Below are 14,678 nucleotides of genomic sequence, written 5' to 3' on the forward strand. Positions count from 1 at the left end.
ATTTGCAATGATGCTTGACCATTCGCACTTAACAGTGAATACCGATAATGTGTGAGTAAAACGATATATGCAAGGTGCATTTAATAAGGTGCCATCGGCAGCACAGCTGATTATAGAAATAGAACGCACAAATGTCAAACTTCATATATAAAAAATATTCGCCCGTACGCCCGTATGTCAAACTCTATATATAAACAAGTAAGAGTGCTATATTCGGCTGTGCCGAATCTTATATACCCTTCACCAAATTATACTTCAAAATTTTAAATATTTTTAGGTAAACAAAATTTAATTTTTTTTCCAGTTGTTTTTTTGAATTTTTTGGAAAAAAAATTTTTTCGATTGTTATTTTAATTTTTTTTTTTTAAATTTAAATTTTTTTTTTTTTAAATTTTAAAATTTTTTTTTTTAAATTTAAAATTTTTTTTTTTTTAAATTTTAAAAATTTTTTTTTTTAAATTTAAAAAAATTTTTTTTTGTTTTTTCAATTTTTTTTTTTTAAAAAAAAATTCGGGTTCAAAATTTTTTTTCCCGATTTTGACCCATTGTAGGTCCAACTTACTATGGTCTTATATACGTCGTTGCAAATGTCTTTGAAATATCTATCATTAGATATCCATATTGTCTATATTAATGTCTTAGTAATCCAGATATAGGTAAAAAAATAGGTCAAAAATCGAGGTTGTCTTGGTTTTTTCCTCATATCTCAGCCATTTGTGGACCGATTTTGCTGATTTTAAATAGCAAAATTCTCGAAAGCATGTCTGACAGAATTATTGAAGATTTGGATCCCGAAGATATCTGGGGTCTTCAGAAAACTGATTTCAACAGACAGACAGACAGACAGACAGACAGACAGACATACAGACAGACAGACAGACAGACAGACAGACAGACAGACAGACAGACAGACAGACAGACAGACAGACAGACAGACAGACAGACAGACAGACAGACAGACAGACAGACAGACAGACAGACAGACAGACAGACAGACAGACAGACAGACAGACAGACAGACAGACAGACAGACAGACAGACAGACAGACAGACAGACAGACAGACAGACAGACAGACAGACAGACAGACAGACAGACAGACAGACAGACAGACAGACAGACAGACAGACAGACAGACAGACAGACAGACAGACAGACAGACAGACAGACAGACAGACAGACAGACAGACAGACAGACAGACAGACAGACAGACAGACAGACAGACAGACAGACAGACAGACAGACAGACAGACAGACAGACAGACAGACAGACAGACAGACAGACAGACAGACAGACAGACAGACAGACAGACAGACAGACAGACAGACAGACAGACAGACAGACAGACAGACAGACAGACAGACAGACAGACAGACAGACAGACAGACAGACAGACAGACAGACAGACAGACAGACAGACAGACAGACAGACAGACAGACAGACAGACAGACAGACAGACAGACAGACAGACAGACAGACAGACAGACAGACAGACAGACAGACAGACAGACAGACAGACAGACAGACAGACAGACAGACAGACAGACAGACAGACAGACAGACAGACAGACAGACAGACAGACAGACAGACAGACAGACAGACAGACAGACAGACAGACAGACAGACAGACAGACAGACAGACAGACAGACAGACAGACAGACAGACAGACAGACAGACAGACAGACAGACAGACAGACAGACAGACAGACAGACAGACAGACAGACAGACAGACAGACAGACAGACAGACAGACAGACAGACAGACAGACAGACGGACATGGCTTAATCGACTCCGCTATCTATAAGGATCCAGAATATATATACTTTATAGGGTCGGAAATGAAAAATGTAGAAATTACAAACGGAATGACAAACTTATATATACCCTTCTCACGAAGGTGAAGGGTATAAAAAATAAGTGAATTCGCCTGTATTTATTTCAATTCGCCACTGCTGTCACCTTGTTAAATACGCCTTGGAAATATGCATACAAACAAAAAAGCCGAACTTTTGTTTACAACACGAACATCTTACACAAATATACATTCACAACAAATAATACAAATTTTTGGATGAAGATTTTTATTTTTGGCTACTTCAATTACTACCTCAACTGCTACTTCTTCTACTACGTCAATTGCTTCCTCAACTGCTACCTATATTACTACTAAATTTTAAAAGTAGCAGAAATAATGGAAAACAAATGAACTGCTACTTTAAAACTTTTTCTTTTTTAAGGTAGTAATACAAAACAAATTACCCTGCTACTTTTAAATTTGTCTTTTATTGCTACTAATACAAAGTAAATTAATAAAGTAGACTATTAATAAAGTAGACTCAGTAGAACAGCTGACTATTTTTTTTATTCGGTCTGAATTGTCAATTCACTTGTGGTTGTTGTGGCGAAAAATACAACAAGCCCAAAAGCAAAAACAACAGCTCAGACCTTAAACCAAAAACAAAATTGCTTGTGGTTTTTGTAAATGTTGTATTTGTTGTAGTACTGTCGCTACTTTATTAATTTACTTTGTACTACTACAACTACTGCTACTGAAATGTGAAGCACAGAATATGTGATGTGAAGGTAGCAGTAGTAATTGATTGACTCCGAGTTTTTATTAATTTTTTAATTAGACTACTTGTGTTTTTTTGTTGCTACTGCTACATGTAGTTTAGTTTTTTAAACACTGCATAATACGACCGATAGACAATAACAAAAAACCGTGTTCTTTTTTTTATTGTAGGATTGCCGCCACCTTATAATGAATTCGCCTTGGTTTAATTATTGTTACTTGATATTTGAAATTGTGCGTAAGAGAATGATCGGTAATTATTTTGTTACTTCTCTGTTTATTTTTGTTGTTTTGGTTTATTTTAGTAAAGTTATTACTTTGAAGCGAATAAAATCAGTTGTGTTTTGATTAGATAACTTGGCAAGACGAATTTATAGAAGGTGACCATAGAAGAACAGTTGATTATTTTTTCTTTCATTTGTTTAGATAATTTAACTGTCAATTCACATGTGTTTGTTGTGGCGAAAAATACAGCAAAAACAACAACAGGCATCTGTTGTACCTGTTGTTTTTGTACATGTTGTATTTGTTGTAGTTCTGTCGTCACCTTCTATAAATTCGTCTTTTTAACTTAGATTTGATTACGAAAATAGTTTAAGGTTTTAAATTATTTTGTATCACTGTTTCGTTTCTCGTTGTTTATAGTGTATATAAATCAGTGCATTTGTGGTGTTAAAATTTAATATTTTAAAAAAATATATATAATTATATCAATAAAAATCACAAACTGTTATTATTTATGAACAAGATAATTTTTTAAATTCTCGTATTAGTTTATATTTTTTGGCTCGCGAAAAATTGTTTTAAAATACTTGTTAAATAGTGAGTTTTAATTATTTTATGGAGCTTAAAGTATTTGTGACTGTGTTTGCTAACACCCCGTGTTTTGAGGCTGAATATTATAACCTGGTTTTACTTATTACACAGGTCAACAGCAAAAAATGTCTTGACTAACCACTATATAGATTTGATGCATCATGGCTACCTAAGTACAAAAATGGTAAAAATTTTCAATTTAAGTAAAATTATAAATTTTGTTAGACGTTTCTTCACATAATTAATGATAACTCAAAAATGGTTAGTTGAGATTTATGTACATGCATAACATTTAATCCGTTTATATATATGGTTTCAATCAGCTCAGTAGTTTCGGAGTTATAATAACAAATCAAAGCAAAAAATATATTTTTTACGTGAAAATATAAATTAAACACGTGTATTTTGTTATTATAATAAAAACAAAAAACATGTAAAATGTCCACTCAAAGTACACGCTTGTAAGCATATACAATTTTCTGAAAATAAGCGAATTCACTTAATTGTGAATAAATAATTCATCGCTTTTTATGATTGATATCTCATTTTGTTCCTATTACATGTGGCTTTGCGATTAAGCGATATTTCTGAACAATTTCCGCCGTTTTAGATTTTTTATGATTTTGAAAAAGTGCTATTTTCACATAAAAAATATATTTTTTGAATCATTTGTTATTATAACTTCGGAAATACTGAGCCGATTGAAACGCAATACATATGTGAAAATATGTACATAGCTTGGAGATAATGTTTTCAAAATTCAATCAATCGAAAGAAGAACATTAACTACTCAATTTTATGTACATATGTACATATATCAAACAAAAAACTAAAATTTTGTGAAAATGAGAGAATTCACTTAATTGTGAATAAATTCGAAAATGATCAATCGATTTTTATGATCGATATCTCATTTTGTTGCTATTACATGTGGCTTTGTGATAAAGTAATAAACCTTAACAATTTCTGCCATTTTCGATTTTTCATGATTTTTTTAAAACAAAAAAATGCTATTTGCTATTATAACTCCGAAACTACTGAGCCGATTAAAACGCAATGTTAAAGACTATGTAAATTAAAATTTTTCTAAGTAAACTGTAGTTTTTCTTAACAGAATGCTACCGTTATTTGCACCAAAATCTTTATTCAATAGACATGTTAAAAATAAAGATTTCCAATCACAATGTTCAAATATCAGCTAATATTTTATAAAAATACATAACTCGTAGTAATTAGCTACATCGTGCACTGTTCTTCTATGTTTAGTACTGCAATAGTCGGCAATGCAGTGTACAAAAATATATCACAAAACGGCAAGATTCTGTAAATTTTCTGCTCGTTGTTGTTTTTGAATCCACAAAAAATAACAAAAATGTATTTTCAATTACGAAATTATCAATTCAATAATTTTTGTATTTAAAGTTCAACCAATAAAGAAAATTTGTATATTCAATTGTCAAAATTATCAAATTCAAAACACAAAATTCAACAGAAAATATCAGACAATTTTATGTTTGAGCACATGAATACTTGTTTCAATATAATTGAAACCAGTTCAATTTGTGATATATATTTGAATTAAAAAGGTTTAAGTAATAGTTTTTTCAGTGTTATACACTATTGTTTTATTGAGTGGACGATATATTATATATCAGCATATTGGATATTGTGTCTTTTCAAAAATGTGTACAATTTTTAAGAATTAAAGTCTTTTTGCAAAAATATGCGAAAAATGTTAAAATGTTATTAGGGTATATTTTCTTTATCATTTTGTATACCCTACACCACCATATGTTTATAAAATCAAAAGTTGTAAAGAGATTTTAATCATTTAGAGCTTGTTTTGTTTGGAACTTGTTTTCTATACGCTTAGAAAAAATTAACAGCGTAGCTTCATTTCCGTGCCGTTTCATGCCGTTTTAAAAACAATAATTTCGAAATTTTGCTAAAAAAAATAATTTTTTGTTTGCCAAAAAAATATCGGACTAACCGTTTTTGAGTTATCATTAATTATGTGGACTAACGTCTAAAAAAATTTTTATAAATTTCCTCTCCATAGAATTTAAAATTTGGACCATATTTGTACTACATACTGGAACCACAATACATCAAAATTGTGTAGGCTCTAAAATTTTGATTACTGTTAGGCCGATTTTTTCTACCTAATTCCAGACCGAAAATTCCGTAGAACTACTAGGTTCACATAAACATCTTCAAATTACTTGAACATGGTATTTATAAAACTAGTTTATATCGTCCCCTCAATAAAACAATAGTGTATACGAATATACACCATTATTTTTTATTGCATAATAATCTACATAACTGATTCTATATGTGGTGAAAAGATCAATTGAAATATTACTTTTGTTCTAGATGTCTACTAACACAAACATTTTAAACTCAATTATTTCGAAATGGCAAATAAATTATACACTATTGTTTTATTAAGGGGACGATATGTATTTGAGTATTATTCCTAATATGTAATATGATTTATGTATGTTACACTAGGGTGGACCTTAATAAACAAATGTTAGATTTTTGCCAGTCTCACGCTCAGTTTGGTGAACATTGGTAAAAAAAATCATCCTGAAAAATGTTTAGGTAAATCGGTTGGGATTTAGACGTGCCGCAAGCCTTCTGAATTTTTGAGATGCATTTATAAGGGGAAAAATGCAATTCTTTCAGTTTTTGTAAAAACTATGCCTTTAAAAAATTACTTTTGCAAAAATCCAACTTTTGTTTATTAAGGGTCACCCTAATGTTACACATGTGTATAATGGGTAAAATATAAAAACAACCCTTTTAATATTATGTGAATGGTAGAGTGTTGCATGTATCACTTCTGTGTAGATGATAAATAAGACCCTTTTATTTCACACTTGTGGTTAAGTGAAATATTCTTATCACCCGTGTGTGTATGTTTACCACGCGCATTGATAAGGATAATAGATAAGTCACATGTGTATTATCACGTGCGCATGTATCCTAGATTAGTTGTTAGATTTTAGTGTTTAGTTCCTAGTACTCTGTTCATATTTGCGAAAAATTATGGTTTTTTCATGCGAAAATGTTTGTATGCTACAAATAATCAGCTGTTGGTTTTAATTTCGTGCGAAAGAAGTTCTGCTTATGTTATTTCGTATTAAAAAATCAATGTTGCCAGATTATTTCACATGTTTTTCAAAAAAATTTATTTGATGTAAATTGTATTAATATAATAGCTTCAATGCTTCAGATCCAACGGAAAGCTGTAATATATCAACCAAAGTTTTCGATTTCAGTTGAATCTACTTTCAATTATTTCTTCTTGGAATATGTCAGGTATTTCATCAACAGACACAATAAAAAGGATTTCGAAGTAAATTAATTTTCCAGACATCTAGAATAGAATCATGTGCTGTTTAAAAATTAATATGAAAAAGAAGAAAAGAAGGTACCTATGTCACAGACATCAAATTCGTACGAAAATGAAAACTAAAACATATTTAGCTACTATATCAATAGTAGGCGTAGATGGATTTTAGATTGTGTGCATTAGACATGCCCTTAAAAAATAGATTTGCTTTGGGTGCACCTTATTTTGTTCATTGGAAGCTAAAAATAAAAAAATTTAAGTGCAATCGGATAACTAGACCCCATGTCGGAAATCGATTGAATGTTGTAAAATTGAGTAAATAATGGTACTTTTTCCGATGTCTTAAAAAAGCCCTATTTAAATAAAATTGTCTAAACATTTCTAATCTTCTAGAGAAAATTGTCTTGCTAACAAGAAACAATAAGAAAATTATATTTTGTCAAATTAAAATTGGAAAATAAATTAAGTATTATTGGTTTCCTAAGTTCTTCTCGAAATGTTTATACGGACTCCTAAAGTGAAGCGGATCTCCATCTAAGAACAGTTGATTTAGAAGTTCTGAGTTTTGTGTCAAAATAATCAAATTAAAAATTGTTTTTGTATTTCATTTCGTTTACCCATAGATGTTTGAATATAAACATTTTCGTACATCCAACTGATAACCTTATATAAATTGACACCAATACAAATCATTAATACCTAATTTTATATTTCAAATTTTTTTTAAAAGAAATTTAAATCAGAATCTTCTAAACTACTGGCCTGAACAAATTGCAGGGAGGTCATAGGCATCCCCTGCAATAAGACAATTACTTTTTTTATCATCCTGTTAGAAAACAAGGTCAAAAAGAGGGTGTCAAAGTCGACCATCTCTGTTTAGTTTCTAACTCATATAAATACGGTTTTGTTATTAAGCAAGTGGGGAGGTAAATAAACTACTGCTTATTTCACTAAAGCTGCCCACACACGGATGATTTGTTCGTGTTCGACTTGTTAATGGGGATGTGCGCGAACAAAATCACAACTAATTGAAAATTTTCAATCACAAATCAGGCGAACAAATCATTCCGTGTGTGGCCAGCTTAAGATATATAAATTATAGCTTAAGAGAATTGTATTTAAGTGTAAATTTTAATTTTATAAAATTACATTACTTTTTGACTTCCACGTCGCGACGTAGCAACATCAATAAAATATAAAAAAATAAGACGGTATCCAGATAGAACAGTAACAATAAAAGAAAATCTATTTTGGCAAAAATATCGCCAGCCAAAACGCCATTTTTGCTTTTCATACAAATTCGTCCAAAATCATTGTCGACAGTGGTTGTGGTCCCAATTGTAATCATGCTGGATTTTAAACAAAATGTATCCTGTTTGAGATAATAATTCAATAGCATACATACAGTTAAAGTATTTATGCCATTTCTAAGCAGGTATTTCATATTTCAAACTCTTCTTAAGAAAACCAAGTACCTGCATATTAATTAGGGAAAACCAATTACAAGGTTTTATGAGTTTCATGTACCTAGATTAATAACATACAAATATTTGAAGTAAAAGTGCGATTTCAATTTTAAAATAATTTAGTCGTACAAATATTTTCACCATTAAAACATCGTATCTTCCTTTACGGTTTTTGATATTGTTTTTAAATATTTTCTAACCAATCACATAAGTTGTTGTGTTGTATTTCGGTGTCTATTAAAAATTTAAAAAATGATACAAAAGAATTGTTGTAAGTTGTAATAACATTATTAATGTGTATTTGGTAGAGTATTCATCAAATATTTTAATTTTAAAATTACACTATTAAATTTGTGATTCGGTGGCTGAGTTTCGTGGAAAACATTTTAGTAGTGAAGTTTTTTAAAATGTAACCATAACACTTTGTTTTCAATATTTTCAAAGTACCCAAAAATAACTATTATAATCGGATCATTACTTTAAAACAAAGACTTACTTAATTCGAATTTCAATTGCATTTACGTAATTTCGTAAATTTATATTAAAGGAACCAAAAAGAAAGCGGACACAGTCACTAAGTGGTCAAAATTGTATTGAATACATTGATAGTTCCAACACAGTTCCTGCATACGTAATAAAATCCTATATGTATGTATATTATACACCTCTCTGTTATATTTAAAATATGAAATCTAAAAGAGAAAATGCACATGGCTGATGGGTAAATGTGTGCTGTATTGTTTACAAATAAAAATACTGGATAATAAAATTCAAATATTTATTATACCTAATACCAAACATATGGCGACTATGTTGATTTTGTCATTCCGTTGGTAACACATCGAAAAATTTCAATTCTAAAATCCCGGGAAATTGTGCGAAAATTGTTTTCCTTAGTTTTTTTGATGTTTTTTGAACTTGACTTTCTCTAAAGAAGCTTAAAGCTCCAAAACAAATGCAGAGGTTCCATACAATAAAAAAAGATTTGACCCAAATAGACCAATAACAAGTTCATTATTCAAAATATTCCAAAAACTCGTGAATGTTCACGGCTGTCACAGAATCTATTCTATCGAAAGTGGTATTATTTTAGTATTTTTCACATAGAGTACAACAAAAATTATTGGAATAAAACCACCGTGGAATTGAATTTTGTTTAACATTATTGAGTTTTCTTCAAGTTTTAATTAACATATTTACTTAATTTTTGATTTAATAAGCAAAACATTTCCTATTCAAAATAAAAAAATGTAAAGAAATTTTTTTGATTTTTAACGAAGTCTACATTCTTAAAATTGATAATTGGATATTTTTCTGATCTTTGAGATAAAGTGGGAAACGCACGTTCCAATTTTACGACTTTTAGGAAAAGCTAAAAAATTCTAAAAATGGTACTAAAATGCCAATAAAATAATATTATGTTCAAACAATAAGTTTTTTTCGGGGTTTTCATTGTTGTTAAATAACATTAAAGAGAATTTCGACTACATATTTTAAATAAAATAAAAAAATATTTAGAAAATAATTAAAATTGCAGATCTGAAAATAACACCAACGAAAATAACGTGAACTGAACAATTATGCTCCATTTATTTGTTTTATTATACAACAGTAAAAATTGTATAGGGTCTAGGTTAAAAAATGTACAGATATTGACTATTTTCATTACCAAACAAACCACATAACAGAGTGTGTTGGTGAAAAATTTCAGCTTTCGTTTGTGCTCTATCGTGTTTTCAACAGACAGACGCACTGTGGGAAAAATTACCAATTTATCTTAGAATTCTATGATAGCTGCTACTAAAAAATGCATTCAACATTTTTCGATTGATATGTTAATTATGAAAATACAGGGCCGTAAATAAATGCAATGAATAAGTAGTACGTTCATGAGCCATTTTGGTTTCATGTTTCACATATTGTTGTCAAAATTTCTTAATGTGAAAAGGGATTAGAAAAAAGTACCCCTAATTGCCGTCAAACTAATTTTTGAATTTGAATCTGGACCTAATAAAGTAAGTCTGGACAAAAAATTGGCTGCTACAAAGTGCCACAAAGTATAATTTTAAGCAATTGTTTAACCATCTGGCTCTGGCACCAATATTTTTCTGGGAACCATGGCACTATTTACATTTGTAAATACGTTTAATTTCTTGTATAATTTCCTATATAATCATATTGTTCGGGATACTCAACCATTAGGGATACTGGTGTAGCCATCCTTAATTTCACCACAATAGTACCAGGCTTCAAATAACTAGGACCAAAACAGTGTTTAAAATTGCATATATAAATAGGGTTAAACAAATATAACTTGTGGGCGATATTCAAGTGTTTGTTTTTTATGGGTTTTTTGCCATAAAATTTTGATTTATTTTGTTGAACTTTAATATCAAAAGAAATCAGGGACCGTAACAATTATGACATTTATAATAAAAATCACAACATAATTGTTATTTTCTGAGTTTTATTTTTTTTGTCAGAAATAATTGTTATTTTCTGATTTTTATTTTTTTTGTCAGAAATAATTGTTATTTTTGATTTTTATTTTTTTTTTGTCAGGAATATTTGTCAGACTTTGAGTTTTATTTTTTTTGTCAGCAATATTTGTCAAACTTTGAGTTTTATTTTTTTTGTCAGACTTTGATTTTTATTTTTTTTGTCAGAAATAATTGTTATTTTTTGATTTTTTTTTTTGTCAGATTTTTATTTTTATACCCTTCACCACGAGTGGCAAGGGTATATATAAGTTTGTCATTCCGTTTATAATTTCTACATTTTTCATTTGCGACCCCACAAAGTATATATATTCTGGATCGTTATAGATAGCGGTGTCGATATCGCCATGTCCGTCTATTGAAATCAACTGTATGTTGAAATCAACTTTCCGTAGCCCCCAAATAACTTACAAGCATGATTGATACGTCAATATATCGGGAATTCTTCCGGCTCGGTTGCCATTTAAAATCGAGAAAATCGGCCCACAAATGGCTGAGATAACGGGACAACCTCGATTTTTGGCCTATTTTTGATCTATATCTGGATAACTAAGTCATTAATATAGGCATTTTTTTGGTAAAAAAAATTTATGACAAAAAAATTTTTTTGGAAAATAATATTTATGACAAAAAAAATTTGTTGGTAAAAAAAAAAATTTATGAACAAAAAAATTTTTTGTTAAAAAAAAAATTCGGGTTAAAAAATATTTTTCCCGATTTTGACCCATTGTAGGTCAAAGCCTTATATACATACATCGTTGCAATGGACTTTGAAATATCTATCATTAGATATCCATAATGCCTATATTAATGACTTAGTTATCCAGATATAGATCAAAAATAGGCCAAAAATCGAGGTTGTCCCGTTATCTCAGCCATTTGTGGGCCGATTTTCTCGATTTTAAATGGCAACCGAGCCGGAAGAATTCCCGATATATTGACGTATCAATCATGTTTGTAAGTTATTTGGGGGCTACGGAAAGTTGATTTCAACATACAGTTGATTTCAATAGACGGACATGGCGATATCGACACCGCTATCTATAACGATCCAGAATATATAAAACACTCAAAGCTAGTAGAAGAAAAATTTAGTTGCTGCTCCTAAAAGTATGCACAACATATTTTTTATTATTTCTTTTATTACAAGCTTTTATTTAACTTGTAATGTTTTTTTTTAATATATATCACTTATTCCGCAGCATTTGAGTTTGTGTGTTTTTTTTACATTTCACTTACAAATTTGATGTTTGATGTCACCAGAATATATTCCCGATTTACCCTACCTACCTCTAATGTTCCATATAAACTTCAATATAAACATTTTTGACATTAATCAAAATCAGTGTAACTAAAAAATTTTTAATAAATCGGAATCAAATTACTGGTCCGATTGCAAAGTGATGTATTAACGAATCGTAGTGGAGGATCACCTATGGTTAGAAACATTTTGTACAGCTTTTAACTTGTACAAATATGGACATATTTCAATGAATGAAACTTTGTTATAAAGCAAGTGATTAGGTAAATAAATTCCTGATTGTTTCAATATGTTATCCATATCTCTTGTGGTTTAAAAGATATTTAAGTTTGAATTGTGAAATGTTTGGATTTTACCTTTACTTTTGTCTTTGTCAGAAATTTTTATCAGATTCTGATTTTCATTTCTTTGTCAGGAATCATGATGTAATAAGTAAGGTGAGAGCGTTTCGACAACAAACACAATATTTCTTGCTGACAAGTGCATAGGTTTTGTCAAATAAAAATTAAACAAATTTTATTTTGGCATCTTTTAGATTTTTTTAAGGCGATGTTTATTTTTTAAGTTAAATTTTATTGATACTCACCTGATTATTTTGTATATTTTATTTATTATTTTTATTAACGTTGATTTTAGCAAAATTTGGCTTCAAAATGTTGCTTTTCAGAATTAAAGACATTTTAATTTTTGTTAGAATTTTTGAATTTATTATTTTTTATGTCAACACACAATGTAAATAATCTTTGACAAAACCGTTACCAATGTAAACAAAAAAGCTTTTGTTATTTTTGCATATTAACTAAAAAACGACCGTTAAATTTAAATTATATTTGAAAAAGAAAAACGGTTTAATAATAGTGCTTTATCCAAATTTCATTATATTAAATCTTTTTATTCACATTTTCATTCATGATTTTGATTTAAAATTTTTTTTCTTGGAAAATAAAATTTATTAATTTTTCAAAATAAATTCAGTTTGACAAAACTCAAGCAACTTCAAAATAGATAAATAAGAATCAGCTGTGTTGTTGATTTCACCTTACTTAGTGCATCCTGGTCAGAAATATTTGTTATTTTTTTTGTTAGACTATGATTTTTATTTTTTGGCAGATATAAAAAATACCGAAAATGTGCCCCAAAAACTGAGTATTTTTGGAAAAGTACCTACTGTGACGTTATTTACCGTGTGATAGTGAACAGACTTTGTAAGTATTTAACAAACATATAGAGTTATACAAATATGGAGCTTTTTGAGGATCGGAGCTTTGCCTTTTTAGAATGTTTTAGTTTTTTAGTCAGACCTATTTTTTTTTTAAATTGGCCAAGTTTGAATAGGGGGTTTTGTGTCCGCTTAAGTGAACCAAATTTTTAAGATTCTTTCCGGATCATATAAAAATTGTATATAGTCCCGAAAAAAATTTTTTCAACAAAATAAATTACTTAAAAAATACGGCCCATTTTACATGCTCCAACTTTGGATGCATGTAACTTTTTATAGGGTCGAGATAACTGTAAGCAAATTATATTTATTTTATTCGGAATTCTATCACAATTATAGCTGATATTTAAAAAAAATATTCGACCCTTCGTAGTCCCGCCATATCTAAAAATAAAAAATCGAGCAAAATAATAAAATAACTCTTGAAATAAAGGAGATAACTTAGGTGGCGTGTAACTTAGGTAAGCGTAAAGAGCATTATTTAAATTTCACTGAAATTTTCCGTTTTCGTTGAAAATTTTAATCCTTAAGGGTCCTTCTTGAAGGGACTTTTCATGATTTTCTCGAAAAAGGGTCAAATTGACACCTAAATATGAGCTATACGTTAAGATCTTCCATAAAAATCCAGAATATAACTCTGACAACATTAGGTCTGTTCATTTACTTTCTCAGTAAATACTTGCAACGAGGAATGAAATCAAAATTTACAAAATTACTCTCTTAATTTCTCAAAAATAGTAAAAAGTAAATGAACGCTTTTCCAGTAACAATTGTTTTATACACACAATTTTCTTATTTTATTCCTTTTAAAATGTATAAATACTCACATTTTCTTCAATTAAATATAAACTGCGAACTTGCAATTTTTTTGAGTTAATGAAATGTTACTTTGTAGTAAAAACTTTTAGTTATTGAACAGAGCTATTAACTTACATTTTTTTCATTTAGTATAATGCTCCCTTAGATCAAAAAATTAAAACTTTGACCCACTGTAAAATAAAACTCAGACTAGAATAAATTAATATTCTACACAAATTATCTACTCAACATGGCCGATATTCTGTTCCAATCAATTATTATTTACGAAAATTATATCCTTGGATGAAGAAGATTTTTAAATATTTGTTCGTATCATTTAAGATATATCGCCTGTATTTACTAGGGTATTCAGCGGTTAAATTTGGTCAGTTAACTGTTCGAATGATTCAAAATTACCGATTTTCGAATAACAAAAATAAACCTATTAATTTGTGTCGATTAACCGATTTACCGAAATTTCTTTTTTTTTGCACTTTAACATATTTTTTTGTATTTATTTTTCCATTTTAATTAAAATACATACAACATTACATATTTTTTCGGGCATCCAAGAAACATGTTCAGAGTATAACAACTGACATATTTAATCTCAACTTTTAGTTACTTTACAGTAGAAGGAAAAAACTCAATAAAATCTGAAAGTGAAAGCCAAAAACTAACA

The sequence above is a fragment of the Calliphora vicina genome, chromosome 5, assembly GCF_958450345.1.
Source record: "Calliphora vicina chromosome 5, idCalVici1.1, whole genome shotgun sequence".
Lineage (NCBI taxonomy): Eukaryota > Metazoa > Arthropoda > Insecta > Diptera > Calliphoridae > Calliphora > Calliphora vicina.